The following is a 13,217-nucleotide window of genomic DNA, read 5'->3' as shown; positions in this document are numbered from 1 at the left end:
ATTTTGATTTCCGATAAAAAACTGTAGTACCTTCGTAGATATTTGTTTTTAATGTTTCGCCGGAAATGGTCTGAGGTCGTAAGATCTTTTACAGTTACGTCAGAGTTTTTCCCTTTTCCATATTCGTGGCCACATGGTCGATTACGATGCTGACGTTAAAGTTACCATTGTTGCACTGTTGACCAACAGCGACATGCTGAAACTGTGATGGATGTTTATTCGGGTGCCACTGGTTTCATCTGTGATATTTTTTTATGTTCATTTCTCCCCATAAAATTAGGTTGATTTTTGTAATTGAAAGGTTTAAACTGACTTCGTTATGTCCGAAGTGCCTAACAGCATTTGTACCGAAGCTCTTTAGCGGATTCATCAGATCTGAAGGTGTCTACAAGCCGTAACCGGAAATATGAGTGTTTTATATATATTTTAAGAGTTCTTGAAGTAATAAATTATTATGCAGTTCAACAGGCGGTATTTCAATATGTTTGTATCCACCAGCTGTACTAATGTCATACGTCTATTGAAAGGGTGTTCGTTTTTTTATATAAATACATTATCCTTAAGCCTCGGCAAAAGTCTTGTAGTAAGGCTCTGTCCTTTCACATAACGATAGTACTACATATTAAATTTCTTAGTTTCTAGGTCAGTGTTCAGTGACGAAATACCGTGGAGTTCAAAGATCGGAGCTCAACTACAAAATGTTGTATTTTTGTCCTTTACCGTTTGTATTTTCTGACAGATGGTGGTTAAGTTAGTAAAATGCCCAATTTTACTTGTTTCAATGCGTTCTTTTTCTTTACAGCAACTTTTAAGTTTTCCTTTCGGTGTCAGAATCTATCATGTGAGTGCTTACTGCAGTTTTTCTTTTTAATTGACGGATATACTGTCCAGGCAGGGAAATGCGCTATCTCCATTTATCCTAAAAGAGAGCCCCTTTTTCTATCCATGGCAACAAGTATTTATCGATGCGTGATCCCGACGTTAAACCCCATACTTTCATAAATCAGAGCCCTGTCTATCTTCCAACATTAGTCCTAGGTGTGTACAGGCTGTGTCTAGTGAAACCCCATCTATAGAGTAATATGCGCAAAGTCAGTGCCATTTCTAACACAAAAATTATCCACCACACTGCTCCATTAAGACGGTAACTGCAAGCTTGACAAACACACCTATGCAAGCTTGCTTGTGGAAGTATTCACAAATTCCTCACGCTTCCATCCGGCTCAAGAATACTTGTACAAGCATCAGAAAATGTCGAGCTCAGGTGACGATGAGCTGGCTTTGGCAGTCTTTTTGCATGTGTTACGAAAAACGCAAAAGAGGAAACGTGATGAGGAAAAGTGGATGAAGAAAGGAAAATGTTATTCATATATTAAGTATTTGCTGCAGATAAGCTACGAAAACTGAGTCACAACATTGCTGGTTTTCTTCTTTTTTCCTCCATGTAATACTGTATTCGTTGATGTGTCCTACATTACAGTACAAACTTTGTACAGAATGTAACTGAACAGGACCAAATAAAAATTAAATCAAATCGTCTTACTGACGAATTCTTGCGCAAGCCTATTCTTGGTACACAGCTCAAACATGCACACGCTAGGACGCTCGCACAAACATCCATATTCGAAATTTGATCATACATCAAGCCTCTTGTACGGTCCTGATGCTTGCGCAAATTTATTCTACGCACGCATAAGCATGCTTGGGCAATTACATTTGCGCGTGCGTGCTTGTTAAGCATTCAGTTACGTGTGTGGCCGCCTTTAAGACGAGGCCGATCATGGCGGTGGAACACGTGTACATTGGTTTCCGCTTATTGTACTGAATCGTAGCTTTTCTGAAAGGTACGAGGGCAGTTCAATAAGTAATGCAACACATTTTTTTTTCTGAAACAGGGGTTGTTTTATTCAGCATTGAAATACACCAGGTTATTCCCCAATCTTTTAGCTACACAACACTATTTTTCAACGTAATCTCCATTCAATGCTACGGCCTTACGCCACCTTGAAATGGGGGCCTGTATGCCTGCACGGTACCATTCCACTGGTCGATGTCGGAGCCAACGTCGTAGTGCATCAATAACGTCTTCATCATCCGCGTAGTGCCTCCCACGGATTGCGTCCTTCATTGGGCCAAACATATGGAAATCCGACGGTGCGAGATCGGGGCTGTAGGGTGCATGAGGAAGAACAGTCCACTGAAGTTTTGTAAGCTCCTCTCGGGTGCGAAGACTTGTGTGAGGTCTTGCGTTGTCATGAAGAAGGAGAAGTTCGTTCAGATTTTTGTGCCTACGAACACGCTGAAGTCGTTTCTTCAATTTCTGAAGAGTAGCACAATACACTTCAGAGTTCATCGTTTGACCATGGGGAAGGACATCGAACAGAATAACCCCTTCAGCGTCCCAGAAGACTGTAACCATGACTTTACCGGCTGAGGGTATGGCTTTAAACTTTTTCTTGGTAGGGGAGTGGGTGTGGCGCCACTCCATTGATTGCCGTTTTGTTTCAGGTTCGAAGTGATGAACCCATGTTTCATCGCCTGTAACAATCTTTGACAAGAAATTGTCACCCTCAGCCACATGACGAGCAAGCAATTCCGCACAGATGGTTCTCCTTTGCTCTTTATGGTGTTCGGTTAGACAACGAGGGACCCAGCGGGAACAAACCTTTGAATATCCCAACTGGTGAACAATTGTGACAGCACTACCAACAGAGTTGTCAAGTTGAGCACTGAGTTGTTTGATGGTGATCCGTCGATCATCTCGAACGAGTGTGTTCGCACGCTCCGCCATTGCAGGAGTCACAGCTGTGCACGGCCGGCCCGCACGCGGGAGATCAGACAGTCTTGCTTGACCTTGCGGCGATGATGACACACGCTTTGCCCAACGACTCACCGTGCTTTTGTCCACTGCCAGATCACCGTAGACATTCTGCAAGCGCCTATGAATATCTGAGATGCCCTGGTTTTCCGCCAAAAGAAACTCGATCACTGCCCGTTGTTTGCTACGCACATCCGTTACAGACGCCATTTTAACAGCTCCGTACAGCGCTGCCACCTGTCGGAAGTCAATGAAACTATACGAGACGAAGCGGGAATGTTTGAAAATATTTCACAAGAAATTTCCGGTTTTTTCAACCAAAATTGACCGAGAAAAAAATGTGTTGCATTACTTATTGAACTGCCCTCGTAATTCCTGCACCAAACACAAATAACCCGATAGCATCCGATTACAAGATTAGGGTAAACGTCTGGAGCCAATTCATTTAAATGATTAGCGGTGATGATACGAAGCAATATGAAAGTGCAGGAACGTGTGATATTAACAGTAGGGAAGATAGACTGGTGCAGGAAAGCTTAGATTTGTTGGGGAAGAGCAGTGCATTTGTTAAAGAAACTGTGCACAGGACGATGCTGCTTACAAAATTTATCGCAGAATGCTGCTACAACGTGTCGTATCCTCATCAGGTAGGCACAGCATCGAAACCGAGAAAGGGGCTGTAGTAGTAAGACAGCGAACTCCTATTTGGGAGGACATCCGTTGTATAATGTATAATATATAATGTTTACCCATCCCCCTCCTCCCTCCGTCACGAAATTGATGCCTCAGATATGTCCTATGAATTTCCCCTCTTTTAGTCAAGTTGTGTCAAATTTTAGTTTTTCGATGTGGTTGATTATTTGGAGCGGTGGTTCCCTACATCAAATATAAGATCGCCACCCAAGTAACTTTCGACACAGCCAAAATTGCTTGACACCATACCTTAAATGCAGTGTTAAACATCAGTAGCCACCTGACCATGATCCTATCGGTTTCAAACTGGTAATGGCGGTATTTGTTCTTAATAAATAGTATTGTTAACAGTGGATGGTTGCTGTTTTTACTTCCTTGCAAGAATTTATCTGTAATATAAGACAGGTCAGGGCTCCTACAGAGGCTTAGACATTTCTTATTTCATTCACTTTCTATCGTTCACAGCTGTCACTCGTTTCATAAGATAAAGAAAAGTCAGAGTGTAATCGATTCCTGTTTTGGTCACTTTTCCATTGCGAGACAGAACAGGTTGCAGCATAGTGCTTCTGAGTCCACCTACAATGTCGAGCCAAAACATTTTGTACACTTGAGCGGAAGTGAAGCCATGAGGACGCGTACTTGTGTAACTCAGGCGGTAGAGTAGTCGTCCGCGAGAGGAAAAGTTCCCAGTTCGAATCTCGGTCCGGCTCACGGTTTTAATCTGTCAGGATGTTTAGTAAATGTCAGCTGCAATTGTTCATAAACTCTACCGTCTTGCAAGGCAGGAAAAAAAGAGTCACACTGTTATTGTGGTTCAAGTGGCTCTGAGCACTATGGGACTTAACTTCTGAGGTCATCAGTCTCCTAGAACTTAGAACTACTTAAACCTAACTAACCTAAGGACATCACACACATCCACGCCCGAGGCAGGATTCTCACCTGTGAACGTAGCGGTCGCGCGGTTTCAGATTGTAGCGCCTAGAACCGCTCGGCCACTCCGGCCAGCACACTGTTATTGAGTCTTGTTTTTTGGTGGTTGGTTGGTTCGGGAGAAGGGACCAGACAGGAAGGTCATCGGTCCCATCCGGTGAGGGACGGTTGGGGAAGAAAGTCGGCAATGCCCTTTCAAAGGAAGCATTTCTGGATTTGTCCGAAGAGAATTAGGGATATCATGGAAAACCTAAATCAGGATGGCTGGAAGCGGGTTTGATTTTTTTGGTGACCTTTAAATAGTCAAACAGTATCGTTATTTCAAAAATGGCTCTGAGCACTATGGGACTTAACTTCTGAGGTCATCAGTCCCCTAGAACTTAGAACTACTTAAACCTAAATAACCTAAGAACATCACACACATCCATGCCCGAAAGCAGGATTCGAACCTGCGATCGTAGCGGTCGCGCGGTTCCAGACTGGAGCGCCTAGAACCGCTCGGCTACCCCGGCCGGCTATCGTTATTTACCTTGTGCTTCCATGTCCAACTATTTTTATGAGTTATGTTTTCCGAGGGTCCCTATTAGAAGAAAGGAGTCAGCTACACCGCAGAAGCAGTTCCACGCGCAGCGCAGCATGCAAATCAGGGAGCAGAGAGCGACGACCCTCCCAGATAGGCGCAGAGGGCAGGCGATTAGGTGACACGCGGGTCTCTCGAACAGCTGACGAGGCGCCAGTAAGGCGCAGTTCGCGAGCTCTGCTCTAGTGCAGGTGAATCACCCGAGACGCTGCCGCTTCTTCAATGAAACGTGCGCAAAAGTGAATTCGACATTTTCTTTTCCTTCTACCTCATGGTTCGCGTGCAATAAGGCCTAGCGTTTCGCATTTGTTATAAACTGGAGATTGCGAAATAGTACTTCGTCACAGGTATGTACCCATGCATTCCTTCTTCCATTTACTATACGTCATTTTTACGTTTTATTGACTGGGGCTAGAAGCGACTCTCCACACTTTAAACTACTAACTGTGGCTTATCTACACTGGTTGTGTTGCTGAGCAGTTCTCGTCACTGAGTTGTTGTTGTTGTTGTGGTCTTCAGTCCTAAGACTGGTTTGATGCAGCTCTCCATGCTACTCTATCTAACCATACAGTGAAGCTGCATGCCTTCAGGAAAAATTACGGCTGTAGTTTCCCCTTGCTTTCACCCGTTCGCAGTACCAGCACAGCAAGGCCGTTTTGGTTAGTGTTACAAGGACAGTTCAGTCAATCATCCAGACTGTTGCCCCTGAAACTACTGAAAAGGCTGCTGCCCCTCTTCAGGAACCACACGTTTGTCTGGCCTCTCAACGGATACCCCGCCATTGTGGTTGCACCTACGGTACGGCTATCTGTATCGCTGAGGCACGCAAGCCTCCCTATCAACGGCAAGGTCCATGGTTCATGGGGGGAGGGGGGGGGGGCATTGAGTTAAAAAAGAAAAAGCTCATGCTTCATTTGAGTACTGATAAACGATAAAAATATCTTGTGAGAAAATGAAACGCCTACAGCCGTCCTAGTGATTTTATTTGTTTTGTTGCAAACAGTTTCGGCGCTTCAATGCGCCATCTTCAAGCTGTAGTTAATGCGGAAGGGGTTGACACCATCCATATATATATATATCATCAGTGGACAGGATAACTAGTCACACAGACTCTCTGAAATCGTTGGTGTCAGCGCTCTAACTATCGACTGGTGAGATATATATAGGGATCGTGTCAGCCCCCTCCGTATCAACTGCAGCCTGAAGATCGCGCATCGAAGCCCCGAAACTGGTTGCAACAAAATAAATAAAATCGTGAGGGCGGTTGTAGGCGTTTCATTTTCTCACAATAGTAAAAGGCCGTCGTTCGAAAGACCTCCTCAAAACGATGGACATATAAAAATCTCTGGCGGAATCACGATCACGTGATGTAAAGGTAATCATAAAACCGTTTACTTATGCAGTATCAGTATGCTGTTTAGTGATCCTTGAAAACCACCTCTCTACCTTTTTTTGACTTCAACCTGACTGAACGACATTAATGATTCCAGTATTAATGTCCTGAAAATATACATCTACAGCTACATCATACTCCTTAAGCCATCTAACGACGTGTGACGGAGGGTACGACTAACTGATCCCTCCAACACTGTTCCACTCCCGAATAGCGCATGGGAAGAACGTTGGTAAGACTCTGTATTGGCTCTAATTTCTCTCGCATTTTGTCCTCGCGGTCATTATGCGAGACGTATGGAGAAGGGGGGGGGGGGGGGGGGGGGGGGAACTCATATGTTGTCCGACTCTTCCCGGAAAGTGTTCTCTCGAACTATCAATAGTAAATCTCTCCGTGATGCACAACGTTTCTCTTTTAACGCCTGCCAATGAAGTTAGTTGAGCATCTCCGTAACGCTCTCGCACCGGCTAAACGATCCCTTGACGAAACGCGCCGCTATTCGTTGGAGCTTCTCTATCTCTTGTATCAGCCCTACCTGGTAGGGATCCCACATAGATGAACAATACTCAAGAATCGATCGAACAAGCGCCTTATAAGCTACTTCCTTCGTGGATGAGTGACATTTCCTTAAGATTCTTGCTATGAATCTGAGTCTGGCATCTGCTTTTCCCACTATTTGTTTTATGTGGTCATTCCACTGAAGGTCGCTCTGGATAGTTACTCCTAGATATTTTACTGTAGATCTTTCCAGTGGTCTGTTTCGCAAAACTTCTACGTATGAATAGACAATAATGTGATCTGACTTATGTTGGTGAGATATTATGTAGTAAGCAGACTAACAGCACAACGAAATTTATGAAAGGACCTCTAAAATGTAGTGAAGTAGTGGAAAATTATAAGAAATATATTCACGTATTGGAGCGCAAACTGCAAGTGCGGTTGGTCAAGCTATAAGCGGGGTTGCCACTTCTCTTATAGAGAAAATGCGTGCTATGAAAATGTAAAATGCGCCTTATATTGCCTAACATCTGATGATGCAAAGCATAAATCACGAAGTAACCAAATACTGAAGTCTTCAGAATTTAGCACGTGTCTCTAAGTTGTCAGCAGCTCAAACCTATCTTGAATTTGCTGTAAATCGCGTGCATAGGAGAACGATATCGTATTTGTTGAAAGCAGCTTCTCGTTATATCAGTTCTATGGAAGACAGATTACTTTTCAATAGGCTTGCATTATTCATGAACCGCAGCATTCTAACGTAACACGTTTTTACAACGGACAAAGAAGTACAAAATAACTTCTCCTATACCCATACAGACCCCTAACCCCATACACATAGTTCTGAAAATCTGTGCCTGTGAATTTTTAATAACTATGACAACACTTGAAAAATTTAAAACTAAAAGAGCGGTGCACATGCAACAGCTAATTAATGCATCAATAGTTCACCTAAGTCACTAACAGTTTTATAGCACTGCAAATGATAAGAACTGTTATGTGAGTTTCCTTGGCAATTGATTCTCTCTACAATCCTTAAAATTATCTATTGCATCACCCCACCTCTTTCGTTTTAAATTTTACAAGTACTGTCATAGCTATTAAAAAATTCACAAGTACAAAATTTCGTGAATGTATGTGCGAAATTTGGAATTTGTGTGCGTCTAAGGCAAATTATTTTACAATATTTTAACATGTTATTAAAATGATTTTTATTTAAATTAATATTTTCTACTTTATTGGCTTGTTTGTTTTTAAATCTATTTCCTCTTCTTCGATAATATTACAACAGGGAAATGTGGTAAATTACAGGTGTATTTCAGTCTGTCTTCACCTGAGTCGACATATATTGCTTCCTCCTACGTATATCTCGCGAAAAAACTGTGAATTTAATAATTAGAGACATTCGAGTTCATACAGGTGCTTACCAGCAATCGTTATTACCGTGAAACATTGTCGACTGGAAAATAACATTGAGAAACAGAGATGGTACAGAAAGTACCCTTCGCCACACACCAGACAAGAAAGGGAATCCGTATTGCATTGTTGTCCAGTTCTGAGCTATGGTGAAAATTCCAAATCTGTTGGTCATGGGGAAGTTAGTTTAGAATCAGTTGTAAAATTTGTACCGAACAAAGAGGCAGAAAAACAAAATACCCTCCACCACATACTAGACACGAAAGCGGAGCAATATTGCATCGTCGTCAAGTTCTGAGCTATGTTGAAAGTTTCAAGTCTCTAGTTCATCGGGAAGCTAGTTTGAAGTCAATTGCAATAATTGTACCGAACACACAAACGACAAAAAAAGCGAGGTAATAAAAGCGTGTTAAAAAGCACATATAGTTTGAGCATGAACCTCGTAAGATTCAGAAATATTTACGGAAGAGAAATAGTGAAGGACAGAATTGAAACTAAGGAATAAGCATGACAGTTCACAAGAAAAGATACATAAGTATGTCCCCATTCATACCATTTGAAAGTACATTACGACATGTTCTCAAAAATAACAGAAACGTAACTCACGTATTCATGATAAATTTCCTTGAGACGAAAAAGCTTCTGTCCACGAACGAGCGCAATTTTAGAAAGGATCGCTCGAGCGAAGTTCAGCTTGTGTTTTTCTCACATGACATCCTACGAGCTATGGATGAAGGGCAACAGGTAGATTCAATATTTCTACGTTTTCGAAAAGCATTTGAGACGATGCTCCATTCCAGACTTAACGAAGGTACGAGCATACGAAATAGGTTCCAGATATGTAAGTGGCTTCTTAAGAAGTAACTGAACACAGTACGTTGTCCTCGACGGCGAGTGTTCATCAGAGACAAGGGTGTTTTCAAAATTGCCCCAGGGAAGTGTGATAGGACCGCTGTTATATATACAGGGTGATTCAAAAAGAATACCACAACTTTAAAAATGTGTATTTAATGAAAGAAACATAATATAACCTTCTGTTATACATCATTACAAAGAGTATTTAAAAAGGTTTTTTTAACTCAAAAACAAGTTCAGAGATGTTCAACATGGCCCCCTCCAGACACACGAGCAATATCAACCCGATACTCCAACTCGTTCCACACTCTCTGTAGCATATCAGGCGTAACAGTTTGGATAGCTGCTGTTATTTCTCATTTCAAATCATCAATGGTGGCTGGGAGAGGTGGCCGAAGCACCATATCCTTAACATACCCCCATAAGAAAAAATCGCAGGGGGTAAGATCAGGGCTTCTTGGAGGCCAGTGATGAAGTGCTCTGTCACGGGCTGCCTGGCGGCCGATCCATCGCCTCGGGTAGTTGACGTTCAGGTTTCATAACTAACCTTTTTCGTAGGACTCTCCATACAGTTGATTGTGGAATTTGCAGCTCTCTGCTAGCTCTGCGAGTCGATTTTCCTGGGCTGCGAACAAATGCTTGCTGGATGCGTGCTACATTTTCATCACTCGTTCTCGGCCGTCCAGAACTCTTCCCTTTGCACAAACACCCATTCTCTGTAAACTGTTTGTACCAACGTTTAATACACCACCTATCAGGAGGTTTAACACCATACTTCGTTCGAAATGCACGCTGAACAACTGTCGTCGATTCACTTCTGCCGTACTCAATAACATAAAAAGCTTTCTGTTGAGCAGTCGCCATCTTAGCATCAACTGACGCTGACGCCTAGTCAACAGCGCCTCAAGCGAACAAATGTACAACTAAATGAAACTTTATAGCTCCCTTAATTCGCCGACAGATAGTGCTTAGCTCTGCCTTTTGTCGTTGCAGAGTTTTAAATTCCTAAAGTTGTGGTATTCTTTTTGAATCACCCTGTATATATATGATCCGGCGGAGAGGGTGGTCATCATTCTGCGACTGTTTGCCGACGATTCTGTGGCGTGACTGTAGAAGGATATAAGATGACTTAGACAAAATTCCTACTTGGTGTGGTGAATGGCAGCAAGCTTAAATGTAGAAAAATGAAAGTTAATGCGGACGAAAAAAAAAAAAAAAGTTAATGTTCGAATACAGCGTTAGTAATGTGCTGCTTGATAGTCATAGAATGGTCGACTTCGGTTTATTGGCAGAATTTTAGGAGAGTATGGTCATCTCTAAAGGAGACTGCATGTAGGACGCAAGTGCAACGCATTTTGAGTACTGCTCGACTATTTGGGATCAACGCCAGGACAGATTAAAGACAAACATCGAAGCAATTCAGAGGTGAGTTGCTAGATTTGTTACCGGCAGTGTTGCGGATATACTTCGTGAACTCAAATGGGAATCCGTGGAAGAAAGACGACGTTCTTTTCGCGAAACGCTATTGAGAATATTTAGAGAACCGATATTTTGAAGTTGACTGCAGGACGTTTCCACTGCGCCAATGTACATTCCGCGTAAGGAACACGAAGATAAAATACGAGAAATTAGGCTTGATATGGAGACATATAAACAATCGTTTTATCCTCGATCTATATGCGAGGAAAGGAAATGACTAGTAGTTGTACAGTATAACCTCCACCACGCACCGCGCGGTAGCTTGCGGAGTATGTATGTAGATATTATGAAATGAGTGGGAAAGTAAGAAACGACCTGAAACTAAGGATGTCTTAATGAAAACCCGATATGGATCCTTGTACATGGACAAATACTGTGTCGGTGCAAAGAAATCTAACATCACTTGCAATGCGAACACACCACCAAAACAGGAAAACCATGTAAGATAGAATTACGATAATGCTACGCTAGCAAGCAACGCCCTCACCATAACCCGAAGAAACAGCGTACCGTGTCAGCGGCAGCGTGAAAGGCTCAAATGGTTCAAATGGCTCTGAGCACTATGGGACTCAACTACTGAGGTCATTAGTCCCCTAGAACTTAGAACTAGTTAAACCTAACTAACCTAAGGACATCACACACATCCATGCCCGAGGCAGGATTCGAACCTGCGACCGTAGCGGTCTCGCGGTTCCAGACTGCAGCGCCAGAAAGCGTGAAAGGAAGCCCAATAAAGAAGATGTGAGTTCCCAGCTGAAAAGAAGATGTGAGTTCCCAGCTGACCAAAACAGTAGACAGTCTTCGAGCCATGATGGTGACTTGCAAGTCGTGTGGTGATAAATATGAAAGACATTTTAATAAATGGCTTTCATGCCGTAAAATTTGCCCTAATTATGCACTAGTGTTCAATTGACTCTGCAAGTAAATGCCTGTAGGACAGGCTGACCACGATCATTTGACAATACTCTTCTGGAGCGTTGATCAGCGTGTCGTACACTAGGCGCTTCATAGTCTCGAAGATGATAGATAGTGCGCCAAAAGTTACAGATTCCATGTTAACGAAAATTAGCGAGTATGTGATCCTTAACATGGACATCAGAGAGCGCATACAGCTGATTGGAGGTAGAGGGGGAGGGTATTTCCCTCCTGCTACTGTTGTAAACTGTTTTTAAAGGTTACTACCACATCCTCCAGTAACTCACGCACCATTTCCAAAAAAACTGTTGTCCAAAGACCAGAAAATGCGGCTTACTTCGGGAGCGGACTTCGCAGATCAGTAGTCCACCCATAAAATCTGTAAAGCCTGCTAACCAGGCGATCTAGTTTCGATCCTACCTTAGTAACTTTTTATTTTTTTTAAAAGTTATAACAAAATAAAGTTAATGATTTAACATATTATCAATTAAATCATACACAATTTTATTTTACTTATCAAACTGACTGTTACTATCGTCATTAAAATGTTATTACAAATCAGACGACAGTACAAAATGGGGGTGATTAAAAGTATTCGTTGTAAATTTGAGGAAAGGGCTTCTGCGTGGAAGTGTGGAGTGTAGCTGTTGCCGTATTGTACATACAAATAGGCAGACGGTCAGGAAGTGCCAAGACCGTCAAGGAACTAACTGACGAAAGGTCTTTACCTGCTACAGTACGATATGTACAGTTGTAGCCACCCGTATTCATCTAGAAACTCGAACTAACGTCCAGGTGCATTCTTGACTTTTGCAGAGATTGGAATGGACAAGCAACGCCTGAATTATATGACGAAGTCTTTCAGGATGACGAGAAATCACCGACATTTGCAATTAAAGTGATTCCTCCAAAATGTACTTCCTTTGTTCAACCTTGCGATTCTATTTTTACAGACAGGTAAAGAAATATAATTAAGCGCATACAAAACTGCATTTCTCTGATTGAAAATAATAGAGGAATAAATCCCCGTTAACATTGTATAAAAATACAGTCAATAACGCACAATCAAGTGCCATCACCAATTTTTAACGAAATGATACTCTATGCCTGTTACACTCCCAGGCTTTCAGTTGAAAGAGGCGTTTTCATTCATGTTAATGGAGTATATTTTCCAGCATCTTTTCAGAAAAGATTGTTTGTGTAAACAAATTTCCGTCATAAACTGTGCAAGATACAAAGTATTTTTTATTTTCAGTGTTTATATGACACTTCTCACCCTACATGAAAACTACGAAATTGACAAATAAAAAAGATATTTTAAAAATTCTTTGTTTAAATAAGAACCTACCCAAAATTTTCTTACAGTGATAATTAATGCATTGATTTGCCTTCATTAAAATGCATTTGAAGTTATTCAACATTTTAAAAGGAAAATATTATTTGTAATTCATATTTTACCTTAATTAGCTGTAATAGTCATTTCATAAATAAATAAAAATACTGTATGATTTAACAGATAATATTTTAGGTCATCAATTTTATTTAAAATAATTAAAAGAAATAAAACAAAGATTTATCCAAACATAGGATTGAACCTGGATCACCCACTGGGCAAGGGAGTCGGCTACAGACGCAACCAC

The 13,217-nt window shown here is 41.8% G+C and overlaps 1 protein-coding gene across 3 annotated transcripts in view; it reads left to right on the top strand.

Annotated features, from left to right (window-relative positions):
* Nucleotides 1-5,202: 5,202 nt before the first annotated feature.
* LOC124619745 (ankyrin repeat and IBR domain-containing protein 1-like) overlaps nucleotides 5,203-13,217 on the top strand; it is a 527,110-nt gene continuing 519,095 nt past the window's right edge. For 2 of the 3 annotated variants that reach the window (XM_047146322.1, XM_047146321.1), the window contains exon 1: nucleotides 5,203-5,368. The gene's annotated coding sequence lies outside the window, so the exon portion shown is untranslated. The remainder of the gene's footprint in view (nucleotides 5,369-13,217) is intronic. The other variant, XM_047146323.1, reaches the window with a different exon arrangement.

The sequence above is a fragment of the Schistocerca americana genome, chromosome 6 (assembly GCF_021461395.2).
Source record: "Schistocerca americana isolate TAMUIC-IGC-003095 chromosome 6, iqSchAmer2.1, whole genome shotgun sequence".
Taxonomy (NCBI): Eukaryota; Metazoa; Arthropoda; class Insecta; order Orthoptera; family Acrididae; genus Schistocerca; species Schistocerca americana.
This window is presented reverse-complemented; position numbering and strand designations above follow the sequence as displayed.